At 52.1% G+C, this 9544-nt stretch overlaps 1 long non-coding RNA gene across 1 annotated transcript; it reads left to right on the forward strand.

Annotated features, from left to right (window-relative positions):
* The first annotated feature begins 3757 nt into the window (after positions 1-3757).
* Positions 3758-6196, forward strand: LOC144367015 (uncharacterized). Its single transcript, XR_013426227.1, has 3 exons — positions 3758-3913; positions 4226-4360; positions 4757-6196. It is a non-coding gene; the product is annotated as an uncharacterized LOC144367015 (long non-coding RNA).
* Positions 6197-9544: the final 3348 nt, after the last annotated feature.

The following is a 9544-nucleotide window of genomic DNA, read 5'->3' on the forward strand; positions in this document are numbered from 1 at the left end:
TAAGATTTGGTCCCCCACTCAAGGAACTCATTGTCTGGTATGAGCTAATTCTCTGTTCAGATCCGATAGTTATAAGCTGTGTCAATCAGCTTTCTGTTACTATGATCAAGTACCTGAGATAATTAACTTTTGCAGAAAAAAGATTTATTTTGTCCCCTTCAAGGTCGCACACACCTGGTGACTCAACTTCCTTCCCTACCTCCTAAAAATCTCACACTTCCCTATAGCTCCACAGCCTGGGAACCAAGCCTTCCACACATGCATGGTCTTTTGAGGGACATTGGAGATCCAAGCAGCAGCAGTTTCACGCTGTATCCCAATTGTCTGTCACAGGCCTGGCTCTCCTGGACATTCCAAACAATAAACATGGGTTGACTGATTAATGGTATCTCTATCTCTATTTTCAGCCTTCACTTGGATTGAGAGACTTTAATAAAATCATTCAATTTCAATTAAGTTCTATTTTGAGAAAACTCTGGATGTCATGGCAGGAAGCAAGGAGGAAGCTCAGCTTTCTTCCTGACAGAAGCAGCAACGGCCATGGGAAAAGTGCCTATAAAGAGCTGGCTCTGTCAGAGGAAAGGTGGAGAGAGGAAAGGAAAGGTCTATCTGAGATAAAGGTCCTACAAGGAAGGAGTCCAGAGGCCTGTGGGGTGGGGGGAGCAGGGAAGGGGGCGTGGCCCTGGAAGGAGACTAGAGGAGGGCTGGTGCGTAAGGTGGGATGAGAGGGACGTGGGGGCTGCAGGTCTGCAGCAGGTGTGGGGAGCGGGAGAGGGAAAGGCTGGGCAGACCTCTACAGCAGCTGAGGACCACCGAGAGGTCTTGGACCCTCTGTTCATCGAGTGCCGCTCCCTGGGAATTGGGATGGCCTGTAACTATGTTGGCCAATAGGATGAGGCAGAAGTGATGCCCAGCCAGTTCCAGACCTGTCCCTTCAGGGGACCGCAGCTTCCTTCGGGGTCTCCTGGCATTCTGAGCATCTATCGTCAACCCTGATCACCTGTAATCCTACCCAGCCCCTCTGCATGGAGCTCCCAGCATCCCTCAGAGTGCAAACAGGTTAGCACAGAGCCCGACATGGGTGCCCTCTGCCCCTGCCTCTTTCTCACTTCCTGGAGCTGATGACCCTTGCTGCCAGGGCAGGTTCTACTTCCCAGATCTCTCCCAGTAGGGGTTATTTTGCATCCTGATTGGAAACCCAGCCAGTCTGCACTTGTTCTGTGTCCCATTTAATTGTCTCGGGTAATCATTTTCCTCTACCACTAACCCCTCCTTAACAAGGTATCTCCAGGCAGGAAACGTCAGTCCCCTGGGTAGGTCCATGTTTCTGAGGTGACAACGGGCCATGGACTTGCCCTATCCTCTGTCGTCCAACCTGGTTATTCAGATGAGTCCTGCATTCTGGAATTCCCGTGGTTGCTCCCATTGCTCCTGGAGACCTTTAAGATTAAAGATTTAAGATTAAGATTTGGCCATTCTCTTCTCCTCCCCCTTTTGACTGACATTCTGGATTGCCCCCACCACCATAAAAAGCCCTGATTCCCCTGTGGGGCCCTGTGTCTTCAATACTGCAATGGGCCAAGCCAAATGGAGTCCAGGGGAGAATAAAGGAGGGAGTCAAAGGGAAAGAATGCAGGCTCCCCCAGCTGTGTTCCCAGCCTTGTCTCCTCTTCCATCTTTCTTTCTCCTCCTGGAAGGCCAGGCTGACCCAGAAGGCCTCTCAAATGGAGGATGGAGGTATAACATTGGCTCATCACCCTCCTGAGTTCAGGCTAGGAGTAAGAGGACACCAAACCCTCCCATTGTGCCTAGAGGGGAACTGAGGCTCAAGAGAACTTCACTCTAAGGTCATAGGAGTAGTTACATGGCACTAGATCTCCCATCTCCTGATCCAACTTATCCCCCCCACCATGGTACTGGGGAAGGAACCCATGCTAGGGGTTCATACCATACCACGGAGCTACATCTCAGCTCCTTATTTTATTTTGAGCCAGGGTCTCTCTAAGTTACCCAAACTTAGACAGACTTTGATCCCCCTGCCTCAGTTTTCCAAGTAGCTGTGCCCACCCCCATGCTGGCTAGGAACAGACCTTAAACAACTGTCATTGAGTAAGCAAAGAAACAGTGAGACTTAGAGCACAGGAACAATACTGTGAAATAAGAACACACACACACACACACACACACACACTCATGAAAGGATATCATGAATCTTTTTCCAAGAACACACATGCACCTCCATCCACTTAGGGAAGACAGACTAGAAGAAAGCGAGTAGCTTCAATGAAGAACCAACAGGGGTACAAGTGGAGGATGGGATGAACCTCATCACATAAACAAAACACAGAAGACCAGTGACAAGGAATGGGCATGTCCCTGTACATCCAAGGGGCAGAAATAAAGTCTTTAAGAGAAGAAAGGGGTCCTTCCCTCTGTGGACAGGGTGGGACAGGGAGCTCTGGAGATGGCCCCACCCCACCTGACGACCACCACCACATTGTTCCTCACCAACCCCACATCTCCAGCATCTATCGGTTCCCCATTCCAGTGACTCAGCCTGACTCCCACCCCACCACATGGGTGCCCAGCACAGTCGCTGGGCACCCCCTCTTCTTCATCAGCAAACCTACCCACTGCCCCAACACAAGGGGCTCTGCTCCCCACCTTCTCGTTTCTCCTATTTTCACCTTACAGCTCCAGGGTTCCTCGGCCAGCCCTTCGCCAAGGGAGCTTCCTGCAGGGCACTTACATGTGTGTAATGATTTTAAGATGAAGCAAGTCCGAGTTCAGATCCAGCCTCCAGCAACTTGCTGTGTGACCTTGAGCATAGGACCTGTCTGAGCTCTGTTTTCCCAGTGAAATCAATCATTTCCTTTACTTCCCAGTGTGTGGTAAGGAGTAAATAATGCATAAAATTCATAGTACAGAGCCTTGCAGCAAACCACGGTAGTTTGTTGTGGTGTTGGTTTGGATGTGAGGTATTCCCCAAAAGCTCACATGTGAGACAAAGCAAGGTCTGGAGGAGAAGTGATTGGGTCATAGCCTTAACCTAATCAGTGAGCTAATCCCTGACAGGATTAACTGAGCCTTAACTGGAGGCGGGTGAGGTGTGGCTGGAGGAAGCGTTCATTGGAGGCATGGCTAAGGGGTATATATTTTGTATCTGGAGAGTGGAGTCTCTCTCTCTCTCTCTCTGCTTTCTGATCATCTTGTGAGCTGCTTCCCTCAGCCACACACTCTTCCTCCATGATGTTCAGCCTCACCTTGAGCCTCGAGGAATGGGGTCTGCTGTCTATGGATTAAGACCTCTGAAATCATAAACCCTCAAATAAACTTTTCCTCCTCTACAGTTGTTCTGGTTGGGTCCTTTTAATTGCAGCAGCAAAAAAAGCTGACTAAAACAATTGTGTTAAGGTGAAATTCCTAATTTTTTTTTTTTTTTTAGAGGTGCTGGGGGTAGAGCCCAGAGCCTCATGCATCCTAGGCAAGCACTCTACCACTGAGCTACAGGCCCAGCCCCTAGATGAAATTCATGGCTCTGGAAAGGACACAGAGGATCTGGGGGCCTGGATCCTTATTCCAGCGAAGGTACTGGTCTGTGGCAACCCCACAACCCCTCACTCTTGGCTTTCTGTTCCTCGAGACTTACACACCCTGGGGCTCTGCCTGGGCAGAACCGGCTTTCACCACCAGACTCCTAAATTCTATAAGAGAGGAATGAGAGCAGCTCAACCCTCAAACTGTGGTATCTCCTGCCCCTTCCACTGCTTGCTGCCCTCATGTTTAAAAGAAGAAAACCTGGCCCCTTTTCCCCCTGAACCTGCCAAAAGGAGACGGACTCAGCGGGGACCCTTACTCTGTCTTCTCCCCTCTGCAGTCTATTCGTGGTGGGAGTTGGAGGTGATTTATCAAGGTGATTGCTGGCTCCAGCATGTTAGGGTGACTGATGGCCCTGCCACCTGAAGCTTGTCTTTCTCGTATCCTCTTTCACTAAAGAGCAATTGTGCAGAGTTGGTGGTGGATGGGGATGGCTAAGGGCTGGGAGGCGAGGAGGAGAGAGTCACAGCTCAGCTTGTCACCAGCCCTGGGGCAGGAGGGGTGGAGGGAGGGACCCAAACTGATAGCTGAGATGGCTCATAGGGAAAATGCCAAATCCGTGCATCTTGGTGGGTCACTTCATCCCCGACTTTCTGAACGCCCCTGACATGCCTTCTCTGGGCAAAAGCACCCCCTCCCAAATCAGGGCGAGATGATGAATGGGGGCTGAGCCGTGGGAGAACAGCAGATAGGAAGAGCTGTGACACACAACCTCAAGGACACACCAAGAGGAAGGACGGGAGCCGCTGCAAGATGGATTAAGGTAGGCTCAACGGAGACACCACTCCAACTAACAGAGAGTAGTTTGGGGTGTGATTTATTTCCCAAGGAAATATTCTAGCCATCTGCCTCTCTCTGGGGTAGAGGACCATCCCCACTCATCCCTGGGGAATGGGGTTCAATCATATTTTATTTTGCGACTTTCTTGGAAACTCAGGATAGGCAGGAGGTGGAAGAAGTGGGTCAGAACATCAGGTTCTGATGTGTCCTCTGAACATCCTGCCCCTGTGTGACTAGTGGTCCAACTTGAGGAGGTCTTCTTGTCCCCTCTGGAACTCCAGTGTGACGATGGAAGGAAGGAATAGAGTGGGTTAAACAGTGTCTCCCCAAATATTCATTCCCAACAAGAACCTCAGGCTGGGACTTTATTTGAAATAAGGCCTCTGCAGGTATCATCCAATCTCTCAAGAAGAATCATCCTGTACTGGGGGGCAGGCCCTAAGTCCAATGACTGCTGTACTTTTAAGAAGAGGAGACGACACCTGGAGATGTCATTTGAAGATGGAGAGAGTGGGAATGGATGTGTCTACAGGTCAAGGTGTTCCATGGGTTGTGAGCTGGGAGAAAAGTGTGGAAGTGATTCTCCCTCTCAGCTCCACAAGGAACCCAACCTGCCAACATCTTGATTTCTGACTTCTGTTCTCCAGAACTGCAAGAGAACACATTTCTGTTATTGTAAACTCCATATTTGTGGTAAATTGTTACATCTGCCCTAGGAAAATAGTAAAAAAGGGAGCTGGGTAGAAAGGCTCCAGAGATACCCAGTCTCCTTGGCTTCAAAATGCCCTAACAGTATCACCTAGTTTAGTGGCCCACACTTGTCTCCAGAGCCTCCAGCAAAGTCTTCAGAAACTAGAGATCCCATTACTCACATCCCCACCCACGGCTCCCTCAGGCTCAGCCCAGGCCACGCAAACCCCAACGTGGACTGCCCCTCTGCCCACCCAGTGGGACTGGCACCTCCTCTCTTGCCAAGGAATCTAATCATAGCTTCTCCTTCTCCTCCTTCCCCTCCTTCTCCTCCTCCTCCTTCTTCTTCTTCCCTTCCTCCTCCAGCTGCTCCTCCTTCTCCTACTCCTCCTCTTTCTTCTGCTCCTCCTCCTCTTTCTCCTTCTGCTCCTCCTGCTCTCCTTCTCCTGCTGCTCCTCCTCCTTCTCCTCCTCCTCTTTCTCCTCTTTCTCCTCTTCCTCCTCCTCCTTCTCCTCCTCCTCCTAGTCTCCCTCCTGATCCTCCTCCTCCTCCTCCTTCTCCTGCTCCTCCTCTTGCTCCTCCTGCTGCTCCTCCTTTTCCAGCTCTTCCTCCTTTTCCTGCTCCTTCTGTTCCTCCTCCTCCTCCTCCTCTTTCTCCTTCTGATAGACCCAACCTGATCTTTTATTAAAATTGGGAGCCATCTTGCCACAAAGCCATGAAAAGCTAATTTCGGCTTTACTATAAATTACTGCAAATTCTGAACCTGCTTGGAATGCCTGCCCGTGCCTTGAACTCACCCATGCCTGGCTCTCTGACCAGATAGCAGCCCTCTCTGAAACTTTAGTGACACCTCATAAATATTGGCCTTCCCTGGCCAGACAACGACCCTCTCTGAGGCTCTAATGGTCTTCATAAATTCTGATGTTGGGGCCAGCAAAAAAAATTGTAAACTACCATTAGTGTGATGCTTGTCAGAGTTCTGTTATTTGTAACCCCCCTTTTGTGTAACTTTCTGGGCTATAAAGCTGGGCTGTAGGAAAGGTGGGGCTGCTGTCTTGTTCCTGCCGTTTTGGGAGGAAAAGGCAGTCCGGCCGGTCGAAATAATAAGCTTGCTTTAATTTGATTTTAATTGGAGTCAGTGGTCTTTTCTTGCGTCCTGGTCTAACACTTCACCTTCTGCTCCTCCTGCTTCTCCTGCTCCTCCTCTTCCTGCTCCTCTTGCTCCTCCTGCTCCTCTTCCTCCTGCTGCTCCTCCTGCTCCTGCTCCTCCTCCTCCTTCTGCTCATCCACCTGCTCCTCCTCCTCCTGCTCCTGCTCCTCCTCCTCCTTCTGCTCATCCACCTGCTCCTCCTCCTCCTGCTCCTGCTCCTCCTTTTTCCTCCTCCTCCCTCTGCCGACATCTTCTGCCCTCACTTTTCTGGGCCTTCCCAGGTGGCCTTCTCAGAGGCTTCCCTACCTGATGAAGCCCAGAGAGTGGGGGTCCACCATGGACCCCTCTCCTGCTCACTTCCCGCCAGGGCTGCCAGACCCAGAAAACATCCAGGGGCCTCCTTGGCCTAGGGAAGCAGGCAACTGATGAGTGCCACAGTGAGGAGGTCAAACAGCGGAAACCAAGGTGTTGGCTCTCCAAATAAGGACCTCAGCGAATCCCCCCAGAACATGGCACCCCGATTGAGAAGTCACCCTTGTATCCATTGTCCCCATTTCCTCTTAAGTTATCTGAGGAAAGTCCCCTTTCTTTAAATGGGATATATACACTTATGTAATATTTGGGGGGAAAATTCCAGAGTAGACAACACAGATAGAACAAATCAAGAATTAAACAAGAGAAGCAAGCCTGGGTATCCTGGCCCTTCTCCCTCCCTCCTGGCTCTTCCCTCTCGCTGGATATTTTACCTTCTCCATAAAGGAGATAGATGAAGACTCCCCTGAGTCGTTCTCTGCACCTCCAGGCAGTTGATGGGGTGAAGACAGGGGGACCATGCCCTGGACCCTCCAGGAGCAAAAAGCCAATGGATCTGGAGAAACATCCTGGGGGGTACGGGCCGGGCAGGACTGGAGAGAGAGAGAGAGAGAGGGCTGGACTCGGAAAGCTAAGAGATCATGACCATGGCTACCATTGGTTACTCTGCAAATTTCCCACTCCATTGTCCCTTTCCACACCCCATCACTTGTCAGACTGTGTGTCCCAGTATTTGAGATCGTGGCCACCAGAAGCGTGATTGCTCCCTCCCGCCCACAGCTGGTCAGAGCCTAAGCCAGACAAGAAATCTGGCCTTTTCACTCCCAGCCTCTGCCCTTCCTCCACCCGAGCCTCCAGACTGGCCCCTCAGGGGAGCCTGGGAAAGCGTATGGCCCAGGGGACCTGCAGTGACTCTGGCTCCTCTCCTGTCTTCAGGCTGCTCCCTAAATACACCCAACATCCGGTCAAGGACGGCCCTCTGTGAGAACTCAGGGGGGTCCCTTCCTTGGTGTCTGGTTCTTGCCAAGAACAGGCCCTGTGGCCGCCACTGAAGTGTAACTGCAGCACCAGGGCAGCGTCAGGGTGGCTCTGTTTTTAAAATGCCCACAGAACGTCTCCAGAGCCCCCCCTGATGCTCAGGTAAAGGAATCCTGGCGACGGGTGAGAGGGGTCAGGGGACAGGACTGATGAACTCCCCCAGGCCGACGTTCAGGAAAGGCCTAGGCTCTCCAGAATGGAGCCCGGGAGCTGCTTTTCGGGCAGGCGCTGTGAGCACTTCCCCTGAGGAGGGGATCTTGCAGTGGGGGCGGCATTTCACTAATTACTAATAAATGTCTTTTGTTCTTAATGAACAGTCTGTCTTCCGCCTCCAAATCAGTTCAGACTCCCGCTTTCTAGGAATGGAACTGTCCCAAGGTTCAGTGACTGGGGGGAGGGGAGGCACCCACCCCTCCATTCCCTGGCAGCCCTGTTCCTCCCAGGCACAGAACCTGGGAGCCTCTGGTTTTCCTTGGGGGATGCTGTAGGGAGAGGGGTCCTTAAAGCTCCAGGATAAGGAAGTAAGGGAGGTGAGGGGTGGAGGGAGACAAGTCACCCCAGTTGGAAAAGACAGCAAGGGGTGCCAGGTTCCTGTGGGAAGCAGGTTCTAGAGGGGGTCTCTCCCTCTCTGCCCGGTGTCCCTTGTTCTTCCTGGTGGGCCAGGGAAGAGAGCGCTAGGACTGGATCAACATTGTATCTAGAGCTATTTTGAGGGGTAGAGAGGGGGATGGATGGAGCTGGGTGGTGGAGACCAATCACTCCCTCTCTCGGGTTCCCACCCTTCCCTCCCCCACCAGTGTTTTGAGGTTGCCAAGGAAACAGCACAGCCTATCTGCATCTTCTGTTTCTGTTCCTGTCAACACCAGAAAACTTCGTAAGGCCAAATCAGTGGGAGCGCTGTCAGAGCCCAAGTCAGCGGGCAAGGAGAGGCCACTCAGTCTTGAAGCATCCTGCATGGACGCCTTCCTACACAGCTGTACACGCACACGTGTGTGTGCACACGCAAGCTCTTACCACCCCCCACACACCCACGGCGCCAATTACCCAGCCCAGCCGAGCAGGAGGAGAGAAAATGAAAAACAAATAAGGGGAAAATCCACCCTGCCCCCAACACATCCACACCGCACAGTCCTGTCCCCTGAGCCCTGCCTGGCTGGCTGAGGAGCCCACAGGTGCCACCACGCCCTGCACCTCAGACAAGGGAGGCAGGCTGTCCTGGGTGAGTCCTAGGGAGCAGGAGGAGAACAGCAAGAGAGAATGTGGAGGAATGATCAGAAGCTCCGTGGCGGAGTCGCAGGGTGTATGAGACCTTGAGCAGGTCACCAAATACCCTGCTCAGTGTCACCAAGAGCAAGCTGCTCCGTGGAGTAGTGACTTCAAGCAGACGCTGGTGCCCATCATAGGGGGCTCTTGTAAAGGAGACTCCATCTCTGAGTGGGAGCTTAGGCCAAACAACCCTTGTGGTTCCACTGGCAAGAAGATTCCAGAGTCCATGGTCCACAGTCTTGCATCCAGTGGGTCCTGAGCACATGGTGGCCTAGGCTTGGGACAGAGGCCACTCCTTCTTTCCATATACTGACATCATCCATGCAGCCAACCCTTCCACTGATCAGCCGCGCAACCCTTAAGGACGTTGAAGAGTACATGTCTCACCCAAGGGAAGATGTCTGGTTGGAAGCAGACAACCAACATGAGAGGGATCCTGTCGAGAAGGCCAATTTCTGGTTGAAATGAAGAGTTGATGGGCAGTAGCTCTCCCAGTCAGGGACAAGGGAAGCTGGATGACAGGGAACTCCCCCAGTCACATGGCAGAGAACTCCCCCAGTCATATCTACAATTCCCACCCTCCCTAGCCCCCCAGAGCAGACACTTGGTGCTCAAGGACTCTAGACCAGGCCACACTGCCATGAACGATCACCTGCTGTCTCTTCCTTTTCTGTTAGCCTCTGGAGCTTCCAAGCCCCAATGACCTTATGG

Source organism: Ictidomys tridecemlineatus, chromosome 10, assembly GCF_052094955.1.
Source record: "Ictidomys tridecemlineatus isolate mIctTri1 chromosome 10, mIctTri1.hap1, whole genome shotgun sequence".
Taxonomy (NCBI): domain Eukaryota; kingdom Metazoa; phylum Chordata; class Mammalia; order Rodentia; family Sciuridae; genus Ictidomys; species Ictidomys tridecemlineatus.